The 21,876-nt window shown below is 36.8% G+C and overlaps 1 protein-coding gene across 4 annotated transcripts in view; it reads left to right on the top strand.

The window, feature by feature from the left end:
- The window catches only part of NKAIN3 (sodium/potassium transporting ATPase interacting 3), a 605,524-nt gene that overhangs the window by 148,516 nt on the left and 435,132 nt on the right, over nt 1-21,876 (top strand). The gene's annotated exons all lie outside the window — the stretch shown is intronic.

Here is a 21,876-nt window from a genome sequence, read left to right as displayed (position 1 = left end):
TGTTGGTTTATTGGCATACAAGGTTAAAAAAGAGGTTAAGAAAGGTAATTATAGCACAGGACCCTGTATTCTGTTTCAGTAGAATCTGTGTTCATAGTTCATAGAAAATGTAAATTAAGCATTATTAGCTAGGAAGTGGCACCAGGGTAATACATACAGTTTTCTTGAAGGAACCAATGTGTTTTTGTTAGTAATATCATTTGATATTCCATCATTGGTATTTGAGAAAATTCTTTGCTTCATTGGAAATTCTTCCTTTATGACGTCATGTGGTCTTATAAATAGTTTTTGGATAAGAAAAGCATCTTTGTAAATTAGATGTTACTATTTTTGGTGATTGTCTTTCCATTTTTAGAAGAATGATTAGAAATTCAAGAATTTCAAACTTTGCTAGTATCATAGAGGCTTATAAAAAAAAGATGTTATAAAACTTAGCAGCTACAGAAGGTCATACAAGCATTAACACTTATCTGAATGATGCATATACACCAAGAAATCACATTTGAAACCTCAGATTGTAAGAGAAGTCAAAATGTATAGAGATGTCCCCTTTGGAGAAGATTACATTATTCTGGGGATAGATCGCTGGTTCCCAGAAAGCCCACTCAGATTTGCTCAGTCCCACCTTCACTGTGGCTCTCACCGTGGGCTTCATTTGGCATGAGGAGCCTGAAGAAGCCTGAGGCAGGAGGTGATGTATCTGAATAAAATCACAGTGACCCCTAATTTCATTCTTCTCTGTATTTAGAATACAAGCATTTTGATCAGCTAACACATATACCTAAACACAATCTGAAATATTGCTATAGATCAAGCTACTTTATCTGTTGTCTCCTTTCTTTCTAATGGGAGAGAATGGTTGGAACTAAATGTATATTTAGTAGGCGCCTAACAATATGCAGTGTGAAAGAAGAGAAAATACACTTATACTGAAAAAGAGAAAAACTCTATGGAGTAAATCTGTACTGCCCCAAATAGCAGCCGCTAGCCTTGTGTGGCTGTTGAATACTTGAAATTTGACTAGTGAGACTGAGGGACTGAATTTTTTATTTTAGTTGATCTTAATTATCTTAAATTTCAATTTATAAACAACCAGATAAAGTATTTTTCCATCAGTAATAACTTTATTGTTTCAGTAGAGCTCTCTAAAGAGTGAAAATATAGTATCCAAACTGAGGTAAGACACATAACAGATTTCAAAGACTTAGTATAAAAAAGAATGGAAACGATCTCATTAACAATTTTATATTGATTACATTTTGAAATAATAATATATTGAGTTAAATGAAATATATCATTAAAATTAATTTTACATATTTTTTTTTTTACTTTTTAAATGTCCTACGAGGACATTTAAAATTACTATGTGGCTTATGTTGTATTTCTGTTGGACTGTGCTGGAGCAGACTCTTCAAATTAAAACTCCAATATAATTTTTGTGTCCTGGATATAAATTATTATTTAAAAATAGAAATCTCATTTTTGTTTTATTGTCCTAAGGGTATAAATTATGTTTTGATTTATATTAGCAACAATTTATTGAGAACGTACTTTGTATTGAGTCCTTTATGAAGTGTCTGGAATCTGTTGTCCCTATGAGGTAGATTTTATTTTATTTTTTTACAATTCTATTGTTTAATATTTTATTTATTCACTTGAGACAGAGAGATACAGAGAGAGAAAAAAATGAGCAGGAGCATGGGAGAGGCAGAGGGAGAAACAGACTCCCCTCTGAGCTGAGAGCCCAAGGTGGAGCTCAGTCTCAGGACTGGAGATCATGACCTGAGCCAAAAGCAAATGTTTAACCATCTGAGCCACCCTGGTGCCCTGAAGTAGGTTTTATGGTCCCAATTTTTCATATAAAGAAGCAAAGTTCTAGACATCAAAGATTTTATTGCAATCAACGGTAGAATACAGATTCAAACTTGGGTCTTTCTGACTCCAGAATTTGCCAGATTTGCTTTTCTTGGTTAAAATTCTTCTATTAACTCGTAGTTTATGCATTTAATGAGGTATTCATTAAATGTTCCAGAGAGGATAGATAATGCAAAGGTGCTGAGGCTTCAGTGGGTGTAATGAGTTGAAAAAAGAGAAAGAATTCCAGTGGTAGAAGAGTTTTATGCAAAGAGAAATGAGGTTGGCAGGGACTCAATTGCATAAGGTCAGTCAAGGTTGTATTTGATTCTAAATGACACAAGTCCTTGAGAGTCATTGACCAGAGGAGTGACATAATCAGATACTCATTTTAAAGGACTACTCTGGCCTGTCGGTAAAGAATCCATGGAAAGAGTCAATATAGGAGAAAGGCCACTGACGAGATGTTTTTGCCATTGTCAGAAGTGAAATGAGGACTTGAGGGCTACTACAAAATAGTTAAGGAATATAACCTGAAGGTAAAATTAACAGAATCTGCTAATATAAGAATTATTAAATGAATTTCTATTGTTTTTTCCTAAGTGTCTTGATGAAAATTAACTCTTGAATTTATTGGATTGAGCATTTCAACATCTATTTTTAAAGGGTAAGTGGTATATATTACATGGAATTAAGGAGAAATACATGAGATAAGTACAGGAATGTGTCAAATCCTTTGGCAAGAAGTCTCAACAAAATGAAAAAACTACTAGGAATCTGAGCTGGATCTGGGATAAGGACATGAAGTCCAAAGATGTACCATCAGTCATTCACCTATTGTTATTGTTGCTGTTGTTATTTAACACCGTGCTAAGAATGCGAACACAACGAACAAGAAAATGGAAAGAGTTCCTTACTCTTCTGCCACATTTAGTATGCAATTTTGGACTTCCTTTAGTGAATTCTGCATGTGGTGCACATAAGGCTGTGATGAGGTTCTGTTGGATTTTGTATTTTCTTATCTAATGTTGAGATGAGGCAGTGGGTGATGGTATGTAGGAATCCTCTACTGTCATCATTCAGACCAATATTCTCCTTCTGGTTTAAGAGTTTTCAGTTAGTCCTCTGCTTGCCTAGAACAATGAAAATGATTCTGGGCCAGTGTAACATCACCAGTTTCCCCAGTGAATCTTTTGGTTTACTCAGTCAATAAATGAATTAGTATTTTTTATTGAAAAGTGTATTCCATTGTATGGATATATCATTTTGTTTCTCTGCTTACCAGTTGATGGACATTTGGATCGTTTCCTGTTTGAAGCTATTCAAGATATTCTTTGGAGTGTTCTAGAGAAATCGTCTTAAAACGCTCAGCTTGTGAATAGCATTTCTATTATGAGTGGCATCTTTTACCATCTTCGAGATTTTAGAGTTTCACAGGGATGCCATTGGCCTTGTTGCTCTCAGAATACTGATCCTTACCACCATCTTGACATAATTAGAATAGAAAATAAACTTTATCATCCCATCTGTGCCTTTAATTACCCATTTCCTTAAAAAAAAAAACACAGAGCTTCTAAAATTCTCACTTTATTATTTGCAGAGCAAGGATATGATAGTATCAGAGTTACTTTGTTTAAACTAAAGCATTTCTATCATGAGGTATGTAGTTCTTTTTCCTCAGGAGCACAAACTACTCTATGGCAATAACTCATTTAGATCTTCAAATTCTGTGGAGGGTTGTAGGTGATAAGTAGTATATCCAATTTACAGGGAGGACAATTGAAATAGAGTGATGTGGAAAATTGCTCTGAGTCACTGAGCACTGCTGTAATGGAACTCAGAATGGAATCGAGGTCTCTCGACTCCCAATTAGTTCTCAATGCACTAGATCACACTACCTATGCCCTCAGTCCTTGGCAAATAGATGATAAATTTTATATAAAGCTAACTCTTAGTTACCTACAGTTATCTACAGATCCTGGTTTATAGTCATATCATTGATCTCTAGCCAGTTATGGGGTGTTTGCCAGCATCCTTCAGGTCGGCTGTCTCATTGGTACTGTGCAGAGGCAGGAAGAAAGGCAAATAGGAAGGCAGTGATAGAAGCAAAAGGATCTTGTGTCTGGGAAACATAACCTAGAAAGTTTGGGGAAACAGAATAATGGTTGCAGAGCTGGATGGTAAGGACTATATTACTCTCTATTTGTACAGATGGATGCAAATTGAAATGACATTATATATATATATATGTAATTTCCCACATATCCATAGGAACTCAATAAACACAAGAGCAAAGCTAGACTACCACATAAGTGAGGAGCCGTTGAAACTAGAGCTTTCAGGGTTCCGCACAGTTACTGCCCTTCCAATGCACAGGCATATTTCCTATGAACTGTTAAATCTCTGATATCAAGGAAATGACAGACCTGTAAGTATGTGATAGTAATGTAAAGATTTCCAGACAGGAATGGTGACAATTAAAACAAATATGTCACAAAATTCAAAAGGAAGACCATTTTGAATTCTTAAATTTATCATAAGTAGTGATTTGGTCATGGTGCCTTGGAGAAATAAACTGAAGTATGGTCATGATTAGCAGAATGAACTATTACTATGGTGTTTTATTTATTATTATGTTTATTTTGACTTCTCCGTGACTTCTAAGTATCTTCTTGAAGGTTGGGCTGGGCAGTTGGGAAGGAGTAGATGCTCTTCTGTGGAGAGTGACCGGAAGTATTAACTGTAGAGATGTGGAGAAAACATGGATAAGAAGAGCAGTTGGTTTTACAGTGCGATATTAGAAATCAGAGCCATAGTTTGTATGGGTAAAGCTACTCAATTTTATTTTTTCTCCTTATTGCCTGGAGATATCTTAAATTATTTTTTTCAGAAGATGAACTTATAAAATATATATTCATTTTAAAAATTTATTTAGACAAGGGATGATTGTATAAAAAGGGAGAATAGAAAATATGGTAAGTCTTGAAGAAAATGTAAGTGGGTGTGGGATCTCTGAACAGGGCTTCCGGTAAGCTTCTGGTTGGTTGGGAAGGTGTATGTCTCATGAATTGCTGTCTTTCAGCACCTAGTGCAGTGCTTTGTCCGTTGACAGCTCTCAATCAATATCTGTTGATGGTCTAAATGAATGATGTAGAAAATCCAATTTCAGTGACTTGCAGAAGGCAAAAGATGTGAAGAACTGGAGAAAGTAAGCGTAGGAGTATCATTTAAGGTGTTTCAAGTACAGAGGAAATAAAAACTGTCTCATAGATATTAGAGTTTTTTTTAGCATTGTCAGAAGGTGAGAAAAAGGTTCTTTTTTTTTTTTTTTAAATTAACTTTTATTGGTGTTTAATTTACCAACATACAGAAAAACACCCAGTGCTCATCCTGTCAAGTGTCCACCTCAGTGCCCATCACCCATTCCCCTCCAACACCCGCCCTCCTCCCCTTCCACCACCCCTAGTTCGTTTCCCAGAGTTAGGAGTCTTTATGTTCTGTCTCCCTTCCTGATATTTCCCAACATTTCTTTTCCCTTCCTTTATATTCCCTTTCACTATTATTCATATTCCCCAAATGAATGAGAACATACACTGTTTGTCCTTCTCCGATTGACTTATTTCACTCAGCACAATACCCTCCAGTTCCATCCACGTTGAAGCAAATGGTGGGTATTTGTCGTTTCTAATTGCTGAGTAATATTCCATTGTATACATAAACCACATCTTCTTTATCCATCATCTTTCGATGGACACCGAGGCTCCTTCCACAGTTTGTGGCCATTGCTGATAGAAACATCGGGGTGCAGGTGTCCCGACGTTTCATTGCATCTGAATCTTTGGGGTAAATCCCCAACAGTGCAATTGCTGGGTCGTAGGGCAGGTCTATTTTTAACTCTTTGAGGAACCTCCACACAGTTTTCCAGAGTGGCTGCACCAGTTCACATTCCCACCAACAGTGTAAGAGGGTTCCCTTTTCTCCGCATCCTCTCCAACATTTGTTGTTTCCTGCCTTGTTAATTTTCCCCATTCTCACTGGTGTGAGGTGGTATCTCATTGTGGTTTTGATTTGTATTTCCCTGATGGCAAGTGATGCAGAGCATTTTCTCATGTGCATGTTGGCCATGTCCATGTCTTCCTCTGTGAGATTTCTCTTCATGTCTTTTGCCCATTTCATGATTGGATTGTTTGTTTCTTTGGTGTTGAGTTTAATAAGTTCTTTATAGATTTTGGAAACTAGCCCTTTATCTGATATGTCATTTGCAAATATCTTCTCCCATTCTGTAGGTTGTCTTTTAGTTTTGTTGACTGTATCCTTTGCTGTGCAAAAGCTTCTTATCTTGATGAAGTCCCAATAGTTCATTTTTGCTTTTGTTTCTTTTGCCTTCGTGGATGTATCTTGCAAGAAGTTACTGTGGCCAAGTTCAAAAAGGGTGTTGCCTGTGTTCTCCTCTAGGATTTTGATGGAATCTTGTCTCACATTTAGATCTCTCATCCATTTTGAGTTTATCTTTGTGTATGGTGAAAGAGAGTGGTCCAGTTTCATTCTTCTGCATGTGGATGTCCAATTTTCCCAGCACCATTTATTGAAGAGACTGTCTTTCTTCCAATGGATAGTCTTTCCTCCTTTATCGAATATTAGATGGCCGTACATTTCAGGGTCCACTTCTGGGTTCTCTATTCTGTTCCATTGATCTATGTGTCTGTTTTTGGAGAAAAAGGTTCTAATATAGCAGAGCCAATGGACGGTATAGGAAAGAGAGGAATAATATATAGGATAAGATTCCTAAACACATAGGAGGGGATGGGACCCCAAGCAGAAGTATCAGGTTAGTCTCAGATACCCCTCAGATAGGAACAAGATTACTTCTGTTCATTTAGGAGTGACGGGGACAGTGAGTTCATATTTAAGGTGGGGTAGTGGGGAGACTTCCTCTGTGGTGGGTGCTATTTTTTCTACAAATTCGCCCTTCTGTGGAGAATGATCAGAAGATTATAGAGATGTGGAGAAAGCATGGATAAGAAGAGCATGAGTTCCTAGTGGCACAGTCACCTAGTGGTGGGTGCTCTAGAAGCCATTGCAGCAGGAAAGCCCAGGGATAGAAAAGGAGATCATAGTTCATAGAACCACCTCATCTAGTGAGTCATTCCAGAGTCCCTGAAATCATCTAGATAGTGGCAAGACTTGGTTGGAAACAAAGTCTAAGGACCAGTAGTAGAGTCTTTTTAAAAAAAATTATTTATTTATTTATTTATTTATTTATTTATTTATTTATTTATTCATGATAGACAGAGAGAGAGAGAGAGGTAGAGACACAGGCAGAGGGAGAAGCAGGCTCCATGCCAGGAGCCCGATGTGGGACTCAATCCCGGGACTCCAGGATCATGCCCCAAGCCAAAGGCAGGCGCCAAACCGCTGAGCCACCCAGGGATCCCCAGTAGTAGAGTCTTGAGTAAATGAGGGAAATGATAGGGAAGTGGACACAAAGACAAAGGAGAATAGCATTAGCCATGTGGCCTAAACTGAATGCACATTCAGACAAGTAAAATATTCAGACAAGATCAGATCATGAGCCTAACTCTAACCAACAGCTGTGATAAATTTGGCTTTCTATTTTCTTGATTATAAATACTTGTCTTTTTTGTCAGTTTCTCCTTCTATAAGGGCAAGTACCTGAGGAAAAAAAATCATAGAAATATTTCTAATTATGCAATAGTTTGTTCTCAAGTAGAAAGGGACTCTAAGCTGTAGTTACTTGCACAAATCTAAAATAAAGATTTTCAAAAGTGTAGATTGATTAATGTAATCACCAATTGCATTGCTATTTATGTGTTATTTATAGTAAAATAAATTATTGCACATATGTACCTTGAATGTTGTACCAGAATCCACATTTCATTATTTATCTAAAGCTTTTTTGGGAAATGCAATTGCAAATATTCATATTAAAAGTTATTTTGGTTACTCTTTCTTTAATAACACTCTGATGTTATCTTTATAAATATAGCTTTAAGCTGGCTGTTTCTTTTTCGATTATTTAGGGAGGTAAATGAAGAAAAAAATTATAGATATTTTCTGTATTTTCAAGTGTGATTTAATTAATTTTCATAGTTGCTAAACCAGAAATAGAAAGATCACTTCAAAGTTTACAAATCTGCTGGGTCAGTATATTCAACAAAAGTTTTACAGGAGTTCCAGAAATACCTGCATTCCAGTGAACTCCCATTCTTCAATCCTTGGAGGACCATATTTGCATTTTTGCATTGCTAATTTTGGTAATGTGAAAATATTTTGCATTGATAAGGACTTTTATTAATGCAAAACAGGCTTCTGCCCTAGTTTTACATGGCTTTAATATTAATAACAATATGCCCGAGATTATGCCACATTTCAATGTCAGTAAAATTGGTGGGTGGAACAAAATGTGAATAAATTATTCACGTACAAACGAGAACATTCTTGTTTTTCAAAAGCTGGTCATTGGGGAATCAAGTATAGGTGAGATAAAAAAACAAACTAAAATAGGAGGCAGCTGCAAAAGAAAAAGAGCACACAAGTTAATTTTGCAAGTAGTGCACATTGCTAACTTTTATGTGGGCATCATTGATACGGAATCAGTTTCAATGTTAAATCTCACAGACATTTATATAAATAAATTACAAACAATAAAGTCTAACAGCCAAAGATCAATTTTTATCCAACTCTATTCTGTTCAGTAAAATTCAGTGCCTATGATGTGCCAGGCATTGTGCAAAGTGCTGATGGCACAGACAAGTGCCAGCCCCAGCTGCCGGCTACAAGTGGAAGAGCTTACGAGTAATTTCTATTCCCTAACAAGTGTACACCTTCTAGTTCAGTAAATTGGGCTTACAAAACTGAATGTGAAACAAAGAATCAATTATTTAATGTAATTGTAAAGATGGGCAAAATGATTATACACACTTTCCAAAATATGGGAGTTATCTGGATCAATCTTACAGATTCTCAAATCTTGGGTTTTTTTTTTTTTTTAAGATTTTATTTATTCATGAGAGACACAGAGAGAGCGAGAGAGATAGACATAGGCAGAGGGAGAAGCAGGCTCCCTGTGGGGAACCTGATGCAGGACTCAATCCCAGGACCCCCTCCTCCGACCCCCCAGGATCATGCCCTGAGCCTAAGGCAGATGCTCAACCACTGAGCCACCCAGGCATCCCTCAAATCTTAGTTTTGATTTTATTTTGAAATAATCATGATCTTTGTCCTTAATATGCCTGTGTCTCACAGCACCTTATATATAGTAGAAGCTCCATGAGTACTTTTTTACAAGAGTCGAGACAAAAAGTGAAGAATGGACAAATTATATATTGATACTCTAAAGTATTCATCTCAGAGAAATACGGTTTTGTGCAAAGAGAGGACAAAGTAAAAATATCTAAAAGTAGAAATACCCAAGAATAAAATGTAACGCCTGAAAATTCTGAAGGAATGAATAGTCTGACAGAATTATGCCTGTGTTCTTTTCTGAAATATGGTTTAGCCTGTCTGAATTACATTCCCCCTGAACAAAAGAGGAAAAATAATCCTGAGCCCTTTCTATAAAGGCAAAATATAAAAATTGGGGCTAATTTAGAACTGAAATGGTCCTACTAGCAAAAAAAAAAAAAAATGTGTTTGTGAGCTTTGTGAAAAGACTTTAAGGAAAAAAAATATATGTAAAGAAAGATTTACATTTGACTCTCCACTAACCTCTCTGACTAGTATTGAGTGATTCTATCATTCATTTGGTGAGTGATATCCTGTGAGTTTGACAATACAAATCTGCACATTTGTAAGAACTCCTGTTCAGCACTAAGCCTCCCTACTCTTAACCCACAGCATCACCCCGTGAGGTTACATTTTTTATTTCTATTAAAATGTAGTTTAGGGCAGCCCGGGTAGCTCAGCGGTTTAGCACCGCCTTTAGGCCAGAGCCTGATCCTGGAGACCCGGGATCAAGTCCCATGTTGGGCTCCCTGCGTGGAGCCTGCTTCTCCCTCTGCCTGTGTATCTGCCTCTCTCTCTCTCTCTCTGTGTCTTTCAAGAATAAATAAAAACAATATTTTTAAAAAAGGTAGTTTAAAATGTAGCTTAGGGTGCAGCTGGCTGAATTCAGGTTCCAAGCTTTTTTTTTAAAAGATTTTATTTATTTATTCATGAGAGACACACAGAGGCAGAGACAAAGGCAGAGGGAGAAGCAGGCTCCCCATGGGGAGCCCGATGTAGGACTCGATCCCAGAACTCTAGGATCATGACCTAAGCCAAAGGCAGACGCTCAACCACTGAGCCACCCAGGCATTTCAGGTTCCAAGCTTTTGTCTCTAATATGATAATTTCATTTCCTGAAACTTCCAAACACACATTATGCAAGTTTCTCTTTAAACTTACTAGTGTAAGACTCTGCCTATGGTACTGTCTCCAGAGTTATCATTGATCAGTCAGTATTTATGAGTGTTTATTAAGGGCAAAGACTCAAACTGCCTAAGTTTTAACCCGTTAGTAGTTTTGTAAGCTGATGTTTATAGCATCTCTTTGCCTCTTTTCTGATCTGTAAAATGGAGGTAACAGAAACTTTTTTCATATATTAATGTGGAAATCACATGAGTTCATATATGTAAACCACTTAGAAACCTGACATATAATTAGTACTCAAAAGTGCTTATTATTTTATTATTACCTGCCTTGGGGAGAACTCTGGTGACCTGTAGTGATAATAATATTTTTTTTACTTGAAGATTATTATCTGTACTCCTTATGAAATGTTAGTACCATAAGAGCTAATTGCATTACCAGTCTTTTATATCGAGTCCTGTCTCCTATTTTTCTGGAGACTTTCCTGCATAGCTTCATTCCCTCCCCTTTTAAATATGGAAACATGTTAAGGAATGGAGGATGACATGGGTTGAAAAACCAGCTTCAGAGTAAGTCCACATACATGCCTTTGGGAAGATAGAAGCTCTGCGAAACACCTTAAAGATTAGGGTCATGAAAGAACCAAACAGCAACATGGATAAGCCTTAACCTTACTAGTAGCAAATACCACAGTGAAAAGTAGAGGATGGATTCTTTTTACCCTGTTGGTGTCACAAGCCATGTGGTCCAGTGTTAGAGAAGTGCTTATGATGAAAATTACATAGCCCGCCACCAAAAGAGAATGACAACTAGTATTTCTTTCGTGTTTTCCTTTTTTTCCTCATCTGAGTTCCTTTCACATGATACTTCACGTCTCTCCTCTTAACCCCTTCCCTCCCTCAAAAGTACCCTCTTGCCCTTTTCAGTTCTCCATTTTTTTTTCTAATTCCTTATTCTCTCACTCTTTCTTCTTGTTTCTGAACACAACTTCAAAAGAATAATTTCAACAGTGGTTTGACTTTTCTCAAGTTGGGAAAGGAGAAGACATGCAAGCCATGTTTGTTTTTAATGGATAAAAAGAGGGAAAAGTAAGGAAAAAATACAGACATCTATTCATGATTTACTGTTTCCATAACCTATATTACTCTAGAACTCAATGGCTTAAGCCACAAACATTTATTATCTCAGAGCAGGGTCAGGAATCTTTCATAATATGCTACCACGGGCTAAGGTCTCATCTGAAGGCTTACAGAGGATCTGTTTCCACATTTGTGAGGTTGTTGGCACAATTGCAGTTCCTCAAAGGCATTGGGGCTAGGGGACTCAGTTCCTAGTTGGCTATTGCATGGCAGCCACCTGCAAATTCTAGTCGTGTGAACTTCCTAAACATGGCACTTGCTTCATCAAGGCAAATGGGAAAGAGTCTGCTAAGAAGACAGAAGTCAAAATTTTATGTATGGAAATCACAGAAATGATTTCCCATCCCTTTTGCCTTATCCTGTTGGCCTTATCCTGTTGGTCAGAAGCAAGTCACTAGTCTAGACCTAGTCAAGGGGGATTACACAAAGGTGTGGCTATAAGGGGCTGAGACTTTGGGAGCCTGTTGAGAGTCTGCCTGCCACAATTAATAATTTTTATTTGGTCACAGAAGTGTAAGAACTTTAAAGCCTTTTTTTCTTTCCTAAGATTACTCTCTAACCTTAGTTTTGGCTTATTTTTTTAGTGTATGTAGTATATGTGTCTGCAGTGGCCTCAGTTTCATTTCTCTGGCACAACTGTCTACTGATTTTTCCCACTCCCAGGTTAATTATAATTATCTTGTGGCTGCTTCCAGCCTACATTTGAATATTCCCTACTGGTTGAAGCAATTATATGGATCAGAGTGTATATATATATATATATATATATATATATACATATATATTTAGACAAATATATATAAATTTGTCAAAAACATGCTAATAAAATATTTCAACCTTATTATAACTCTTTCAATCTTTCATCTGTTCTTCTAAATTATGGAGCACCCTATTTTATCTTCCATGTATCCTACCTACCAACTTTACCTTCCATGAATCCTGGCCACCCCATCTCTATGCCATTTCCTTTGTGTTTTTTCCAACTATAACCTCCTCCCTTTTCTCTTTGCCTTAATATTGCTCATGTTTTAAGTCTAAATCCATGTGTTCTTGATGAGTCTTTCTCTATAAACTCACTAATTTCTCCCTTAACTAACAAAGTATTAATAATTTATACCATACATAGTTATCACTTGGCTGTAAATTATTTTGAACCAGTATCCAATTGTTTGAAATTTACGAGTCTCCTTTCTCTAATAAGTTCTTTGATCAATATTGCTCACTGCAGTATAACCAAGGATGATTTATATTAGTCACCACTAATGTTTAATGAAACACTGTTCCAGAGTCTTTCTTAGGGAAGTCATGCCTTATACTTAGTCTCTATCATCAATGCCTAACAGTTGGCTCAATACATACAAGGTATTCTACAAATGCTTATTGACCTGATATGGACAACTATTAAATATTTAAGGCATGTAAATAATTTCATTGAATATATTTTCAACATCTTAAAATGTAGACACGGCTGTACCTTACTAGAATTAGTGTCTGCTGCAATGTAAAAACCATATATAGGAACCCTTAAGATGGACCTGGCATAAATTTAAGAAACACATAAAATTTATATGATGCCCAAGATTTGTTTTCCAAACAAAGGAAAATAAAATTGTAAGTTGTTCATGATAAAAGCTAAATATTTCCTTACAACAAAAGGAAAAGTAGGATGCTTTAGTCACTCTCACTTTAAAATAATATCAATTTATATTCTAAGACTGTTATTCTCTAGTTTCTGGGCTCTAAACTTTGCTCAAACACTGACCCTGTGATGGAACTTGTAATTAGAATGTTAAAGTATTATATTTAAAAATATCATATTTGTACACATTGAGATATCTTTTATACCATTGTTATTTTGATTTAAAAACATTTTTTAAGAATTTCTACTGATCTAGATAAGGATCTTTAAGCATAATTAATGTTTAAGAATTTTCTGCTTCCAACTATGTATTCTTTTTTCTAACTCGACATCTGAAAAGGGGAATTGTATTTTTCCTAAATTTATATGTGATCATGCAAATAAAATAGGCCATTTTATTGTTTCATGTGTATTTTTCCGGGAAAAGGTCAATGAAAAATATTCATTTAGAATATGTTTCAAGTGGTGTTCCAATTATTTTTGGTTGTCAGTGAGATAAAAACAGTTTCCTTTATCATAATTTAGTGAACCACTTTGCTGAAGCTGTAATCATTAGCTATGTTAGTACAGTCAGGCTATTAGAGCAAAAATATCACAAAAAAAGCTTATAAAAAACAGAAATTTCTTTCTTACAGTTCTGGAGACTGGAATTCCAAGATCAAGGTGCTGGCAGATTTGGTGTCTGGTGAGAGCCCATTTCCTATTTCATAGACGGCACCTTTTCTATGTATCTTCGGTTGCTGGAAAAGGTTAGGGAGCTCTGTGGGGTCTCTTTTTCAAGAGCACTAATCCCAATACTAATACTAATCCCCAATAATAATTGGGGGATTAGTATTAGTATTGGGAGGGGAGGACTCCACCCTCAAAACTTAAGCACCTCCCATAGGCCTCACCTTCTAACACTATCATTTTGGGGGTTGGGATTTCAACATATGAATTTTGGGACACATAAATATTCAGACCATACCATTGACCCATGTTTGAATGTTTGTAATAAAGTAGATATGTGAAGATGAGACATTCAGAGTAGTTTTTTTAAAGATTTTTATTTATTTATTCATGAGAGACAGAGAGAGGTAGAGACATAGGCAGAGGGAGAAGCAGGCTCCATGCAGGGAGCCCGACACGGGACTCGATCCCAGGTCTCCAGGATCCCTCCCTGGGCTCAAGGCAGCGCTAAACCGCTGAGCTACCGGAGCTGCCCTATAGTAGTTATTCTATTCAGGATTCAATTGCAAACATTTTTAAATATTGCTTTTTACTGATTTTCAGGATAATACATGGTTATTATAGGAAAAAGGAAATGATAGCAGATATTAACAGAGAAGAAATAAAAGGCACAGGTAATATCACCACTCAGAGATAATTAATATTTTTATATAGTCCTCCCTTTTTTATGTATATATGTGTGTGTGTGTGTGTGTGTGTGTGTGTGTGTGCCTTTTTCTTACTTCCATAAAAACATGGGATCATAGAGATAGGTTTTTTTTATTAACTTAATATCACATTGAATTTATTATCTGACAACAGACAATTTTCAAAAATATGATGTGTAGTGGCTGTATTATAGTCTATCATATATTTATCTACCATAAATTTTTATGTATCATAGTTTATGTACCAGGTCTTATGGTACATAATTTGTGTACCATATCTATCATACTATTTATGATGCCATATATGTATCATATGTACCATAGTTTATTATCTTGTTTATATATTTTGATTGTTTCCCATTTTTTTAATATAATGAAACTTTGAACATAGCTCTAGGTATTCATTACACTGTTCATCACAATAGATTTCCCCAGTGAAACCACAGTCTCCTAAGACTCTTGATAAACACTTTCAAAATGTCTTTTTAAAGACTGTGCAAGTGTATATGTGTATCTAGATCCAATAAGTATATTTGTGCATTTAGTTAATAACTTCTGGAGTTGTACAGTGCACAACTCACCCAATTAAACTTTGAGTACTCCTACCTTCAAAGTATGAGTATATACATCTCATTTACTGTCACTAATATTAAATGTAAACACTTAAAAACAGTGACACTGCGAAAGATGAAAAAACATTGAACATTAGTTAAGGTTCAATTGCATTTATCGGAGACTTCAAAAAAATGTGGTGTAAAGGAGTAGAAGTTTGTTTTTACTCTTACTCAAAGATCTAGAGGTAAGCAGAAGAGGTCCATATCTTCTAGTTGGGTTCTTCATGATAATGTTTTCCAAAGACTCTTGCTGTTGTAATTATGTTTCTCCACCACAGCATTTTGCTGCCATCTACTTGGTCTAAGATAGTACATCACTACAACCACCATGTTCTAAAAAGCATGATGGAGAAAAGTAAAAGAAGAAAGGGGAGCCAGAGCTTTCCTTCCCTTCAGGGATACAATACAGAGTTTGCTTATAAAACTTCTGTACATATTCCATTAATCAGCACTGAGTCATCCTGGCCAAACTTAACTGCCAGAGAAATTGGAAAATACAGTGTTTATTTTGGCCAGCTAGAAACAAGGACTAATTGAGAGAAAAGAGAAGAACAGTTCTGAAGGGTGGTCTTACTGTGCCATAAAAAGAATCTTAAATTTATTATGTGTTTGATTACTCTAGAGGTTGACATTTTTCATGCGTTTATCTACTTTCTTCTGTGATTTACACATTACTGCTTTCTGCTAATTTTTCCATTGGATTAGTTTTTGGGCAAGATTTATGTTAAATTTTTATTTATCACATTTATTTCTTCATGTATTTTTATAACATTTTTTGTTTATTAGAGCCTCACAGGTTATGTGGTCAAAACCCACAATGACAATTTTATTGCTCATATATTTAGGAAGTTTTCCCATTCCTCAGGATTATATTCATCAATATTTTACTCTTGAATTTCAAAATAATAACTTTCACTGGTAATTCTATTTTTATCTGCAGAAATTCTTATTTGTTGGCTTTTTGGTTTTGGTTTTTGAAAATGCTAAGAAGAGAAATGCCCAACTTGAGGTCTATTTTTTATGAATAATTAATGGTTTTTCTTTACTAATTTAAAAATAATTTATCTGACATTATATTGAAAATTTTATAAGATGTTGCATTATGTTCTTATGCAGTCTAGGATCTCTTTAAGATTCCATTTTCTTCTTTGTGTTGCCCTCTCCCAGACTGATGTTCAGCCAGGATATGTGAGCATTGAGTATCTAGCAGGATCCAGTCAGAATGTGCGGAGTAACTGTCACATCACTATCAAATATTTTGCCTATCACTCTGTTCTTTAGTTTTTGCTTGAGTCTCACACTCTAGTTTTTCTATATTAGTGGAATAAGAAATACTTATTTGGTGGGGCACCTGGGTGGCTCAGTCAGTCAGTTAAGCATCTGCCTTCAGCTCAGGTCATAATCCCAGGGTCCTGGCATCTGGCTCCCTTCTCAGCGGGGAGTCTGCTTTTCCCTTTCCCCCTATCCCACTCCCTACCTCACTCTCTCTCTCTTTCTCTCTCTGTCAAATAAATAAATAAAATCTTTTAAAATAAATAAACACATACATACATACTTATTTGGTGGTAATTGACACTTCAAACATTTTCTTAGCTTTTTGTATTTGTTTTCTTAGATTTATTTGGTCAAATTTTTAAAGAGCTTATTTACTTTTGGTTGAGATTGTATTAAAATGTTAAGCAAACTGGAGGAGTTGGTTGATTTTGTAATATTCTACCCTTTTATCTACAAGCACAGGTCTATATTCGTTAGTGTCTTGTTGAAATTTTGTAGTTTTTAAAATGTTCATCAGATTTCTTTTACAGTAATTTTTAATATTTTATTTTTTATTACTATGGGAATTCAAACCTTTTTCTGATATAACTCTAGCAAGAAATGCTATTGGTTATTATGCATCCATCTTTTACATGGCACCTTACTGAATCATCATATTAATTGCAATAGTTCCTCAATCAATTGTCTTGATTACACATCCTATCCTTTCCTTTAATGAAACTTAATCTGTATATATATATATACTTCAAACCTAGGAAAAATGGAATGGAAAAGGTTTTTTATGTTTATTTTATTTTTTTTAATTTTATTTATTTATTTATTCATGATAGTCATACAGAGAGAGAGAGAGAAAGAGAGAGAGAGAGGCAGAGACACAGGCAGAGGGAGAAGCAGGCTCCATGCAGGGAGCCGGACGTGGGATTCGATCCCAGGTCTCCAGGATCGCGCCCTGGGCCAAAGGCAGGCGCCAAACCGCTGCACCACCCAGGGATCCCCGGTTTTTTATGTTTAAATTACTATATGTTTTAATAAAGTTGATTTGAATGATCATTTTATTATTTTTAAAATTATTCATAGAAATATCTAAAATATTAAAAAAAATAAAAATGCCTATGACTATCTTTCCTGGTTATACTGAGAGTTAAATAAGCTCTAAAATATTTCCATCATTTGCCATTTAAACTGAGTTATGGGGAAGGTGGGAGAAAATGGGGACAAAAATATTCAATGATACCATTCTTATGATGCTTTACTCCAAGGTGTAATCACTTCTTAACAAAATGTGTGGTACGGCTATAGCAACGATTCCATTGCTCATGGCAGGAACTCTGAAGATTTGATAAGAACAGTCAAGGAAATGTGAACAATGATTCTACTCTTCCAGTTACTTTCAGCAAACTGGATTAAATTAAGCACAGTAAATACCGCTTCACCTGGTCTTACAAAACCTTCAGAGGATGCGGACATGCCTGAAAAGAACTGTATTTGATGAAATCGCTGATTGTTCCCTTTGGCTGAGGATCTTAGCCAGCAGTCGGTATTTGACTACTCTGTATGAAATGTTACCTGCTTTCAGTTAAAGATAACATGAATTATCATGGAACTTCAGGAAACAAGCTATATACAGGTAGTATTTTAGCATTAATGACTTGTAAGTACTATCAGAGTAGAAATTTGGACACTGGGAAGGGCATTTACCCAGAACACTTTCAAGCCAATGATTCGGTGCATAGTATTTATAACGTAGTGTCATTACGATCAAGTGTTTGGAATCTCACAGGGGTTGAATCTTAGGCAAATATCTCACCTGTCTAAATTCCAGTTTACTCATCTGTGAATTAGGAATTATTTAGAAATATTACATATTTCTGCCTCTTTAGCTTGTGTAATTTGAGATGATAGGTTTTGTGTGTGTGTGTGTGTGTGTGAGAGAGAGAGAGAGACAGAGACAGAGAGCGAGACAGAGACAGAGATATCAGAAAAGTCTGGATCTTAATAAACTAACTGCATGACATTTCTTCACCATTAATAACAACATTGTCATGATCAACTTTGTATAGAGTCATGTAATTGCTGAACATCTTGGCCAGGTATGTTTTTATTTTGTAATGTAGTGATTAATGATACACACAAAACTAATACAATATTCTAATATTAACTCTACCTAGAATCTACTCTTCCAAAACCTTTCAATTTTTATTGTAGGCTACATCACAGATGATTTCAAGCCCATTTTGCAATGAGGCATTTGTGGGTGTTTATGTATATTCCTCAAGGACATTTTGATTATAGTCTATAAATTATGGAAACTCCCTTCTTTCTTTTGCTGCCACAAATGGCTCAGTCTAATAATGTCATTAAGAATTCATACCCAGGAGGAGGTGAGGCTCCTTTCCTCCACCCCATTGCTGCCACATCTCAGGCCTTGACCTTAGGATGGGGCGTTAGCTTTTCTAGGAGTATTCTGGAGCCCACAGAGCTGGCTGGCTCCTTACCCTCCTCCATAAAGATGCAGTTCCTGCCTATCAAGGATTCACAAGTAATATCGAGCCTCTCTCTTCAAAAAAAGTCAAGGATTGTTTCTCTCTAGTTTTATGTGTGAGGGGTTCTTCGGTGCTTTCTCACATGTCACCATCGACTTCCATTGCTTTGTCTTTCCCTTTCCTGTCTCCTCAAAGGGTATTTTACTCATTATCCCTCAGTGGTCCTCTAGTATACCTCACTTTGGTCATATCCCTTTTGTAAGAATTGTCAGCTTCTTTCCAGAAAGAGCTTGACAAAGAGCGCTGATGGCTGGTATTTTATTAGGGACTGCAATCCAGAAAGAATGACTGAAGAAGAGGGAGGAAGGGAAAGTAGTAGGGGCTCGTAGGGGATCTGTCTTTATTTAAAATTCTTATATTTTGCTCATTATTGATTTTTAAAATTAATTTTGAGGTTTTTTTTAAAGTATTCTGTATGTTCAGTAGTGAGATTTTGAGGCCCTCTTAAATTTTTCATCCAAAGCAAGTGCTTCACCCATCTTGCCTCAGTTCCAGCTCTGTTTGTGACATGAGTTATCAAGCTGGCTGCCAACAAGTGAAACTGACAGTCTAATCCAGGAACTTTGTTCCTCAGGGCATATTGACAGGATTTTGTGGCCATCCAGCAGAGGAAGTGGGAAGAATGTATCAGTCATCTTCCATTTCTGTGCTTTAGGTTTTATTCTATGAGCATTATCTCCTTTGCACTCCAAGGGTATGCATGTGTGAGCATGGGTGGTGAGAGACATACAGGGACGGAAGATGAGGCACCTTGTGGGGGTGCCTGCATGAGGATGATCAGAGGTCATGCCAATAGAAACAAGGGGCAGGGCAGCCCAGGTGGCTCAGCGATTTAGCGCCACCTTCAGCCCAGGGCGTGATCCTGTAGACCTGGGATGGAGTCCCATGTCAGGATCCCTGCATGGAGCCTGCCTCTCCCTCTCATGAATAAATAAATAAAATCTTAAAAAAAAAAAAAAACAAACAAACAAACAAGGGGCAGATGAGGTAGGGAAGATGTGAAAAGGTGCCTAATAGGAAGGTCCAATAAAATCTACCCCTGGCACTATTCAGCTACTTTGGTGCCCTCCATGTACGTGGCTTCCATAAAAAAATTGAGAAAAAGTAAATGGCCCTCACTTCTTTCCAGAGAGAAAGAATCAATTCAATCAGGTCCCAGGATGTGCTTTAAGATAGTAGCAGCTGTACTCTGACAATTTAGCTTAATGCAAGTGGGCTAGTGAATTAGCTAGAGTTTGTTTCTGTAGCTGGTCGTGAAGCCGTAATTGGTATTTATTGCCTCCTTTCTCCACCACACATTCTAGATTCCCCTCACTTTTGCACAATTCTTGGGCTGGTGCAGGTGACTTGCCTGGTGGGGTGACCTAAATCTTAATTTCAGAGCTGTCTAAATCTCCCTTTTTTCTTTTGCTGCTACTTTTCTTTGGTATTTTCGGGTAATGGTCTCTACATATCCTAATTTACTCTCAAAACTGGTCACAGAAGTACCAAGAGATGTCCTGTGGAATCCTTTGGGTATCAGACTTACTTCCCTGGCCCCACTGCAAAGTCACAACCTTGACTTTTCATGAATCTTTACCTGCACCGAACAGCAGTTCCTTTATTTGCTTGTGGATCCACTGGGATGAGGAACACAGTGTGAATTGGGTACCTTACTATGTTCCTTAGCAGAGGCATTTCCCTCCTGGGATTTAGGATCTCTAACCCTGCAGAGTCTAAGATGCAGGGACAGGAAGCATATATTCTACAGTGGGTCACTGGGAGTCAGAGTAAAAAAAAAAAAAAAAAAAGCCAATTCTACTTTATCCCATGGCTTCAGGACCCAAGTAGTCTAGCTCGTGGGGACATAGGAGTGTACACTGGCAATCGATTCAGTGAATGTCCTGTGTCCTGGAGGTCAGCACTTCAACCTACGAGGTATTGGTTGTAACCTTGTACTTTGAGACTTCGTCAGGCCATCTTACCAGTCATGACTGCTTCTGGGTGACTGTGTACATGAATCCAATGTGTATGACTGGTCCACTTCTTTTTTCTTAAAATAGGTACCTTTACGTGAGGCAGTGCTATATGCAATACCACATTGACAGGTCGGGTACATATTTGGAAAATCATGCTTCCAAAGGCTCTACAGCCAGGGGAAGAAATATGGAAGAGTCGTTATTTTGGGGAAGGACAAGTCATCATTCTCCAAGGTGGAAGACATCTTATGTAACTGATTTGCTGATAAAGGCCAGATGGTATTTCCAGGTAATGGTGTCATGGAGAGGGCTCAAGTGTAAGTTTTTGCTGCTATTAGCCTTGGGCATTCAGCAGTGGCAATCTAGATCAGTCTTCTAGAGGGGGAGTCTGTGCTATTCTATTTATTCATGCCCTTTAACTCTGTCATCAGAGCCATTCTGCTCAGAGTATAACCCTGAGATAATCAAGAAGAAATTCTGGCTAACATTTATATGATGAATCTTCCTGGTTGTTTAGAGCTTCCACATTGGTAGACAATTTCCAAAGGGCATTAATATGTGGTGCAAAGTTTGAAGTGTGTTGTGCTCATTCCCATGGATCCAACTATAGATTACCTCCTCAGATGTCCATCCCTGGTTTTAGTCTTGCTCCTTTGAGGCTCATCACCAAGCAGCCAGGATATTTGCCACCTTCGCAAGGAGTAAATGCATGTTTATAATGAAAGACACTTCTAGTTACATGTAAAGTAGATGGCTAGTTCTGAAACCTACAAATATGTCACCTGAAAGCATTTCCTTTCCTTACTACATTTTTAGGGCAAAACTTGAGTGGAGCTCTAATGTATCAACAGTCAGCTTTGAGCTAGCACCAACATATCAGATATGAGCCAGGCCAGAGTTTTTTCCTCCTCCATCTTTTGATGGTAGGGAATATCACATGAAGCCAGACATGTAAGTGAAGGAAGAAATCTTGGTAGGTAAAGTAGGTGACATGAAGTTTGTGTTACCTTATTCATATTTATTCATGCTTTCTGGACCTGCTGAGGGCCACTCCTAGATATATGCCCTCCATCAAGAGATGGGCTAATGCTGTGTCCACCTGAACTCA

Source organism: Vulpes lagopus, chromosome 9 (assembly GCF_018345385.1).
Source record: "Vulpes lagopus strain Blue_001 chromosome 9, ASM1834538v1, whole genome shotgun sequence".
NCBI lineage: Eukaryota > Metazoa > Chordata > Mammalia > Carnivora > Canidae > Vulpes > Vulpes lagopus.
This window is presented reverse-complemented; position numbering and strand designations above follow the sequence as displayed.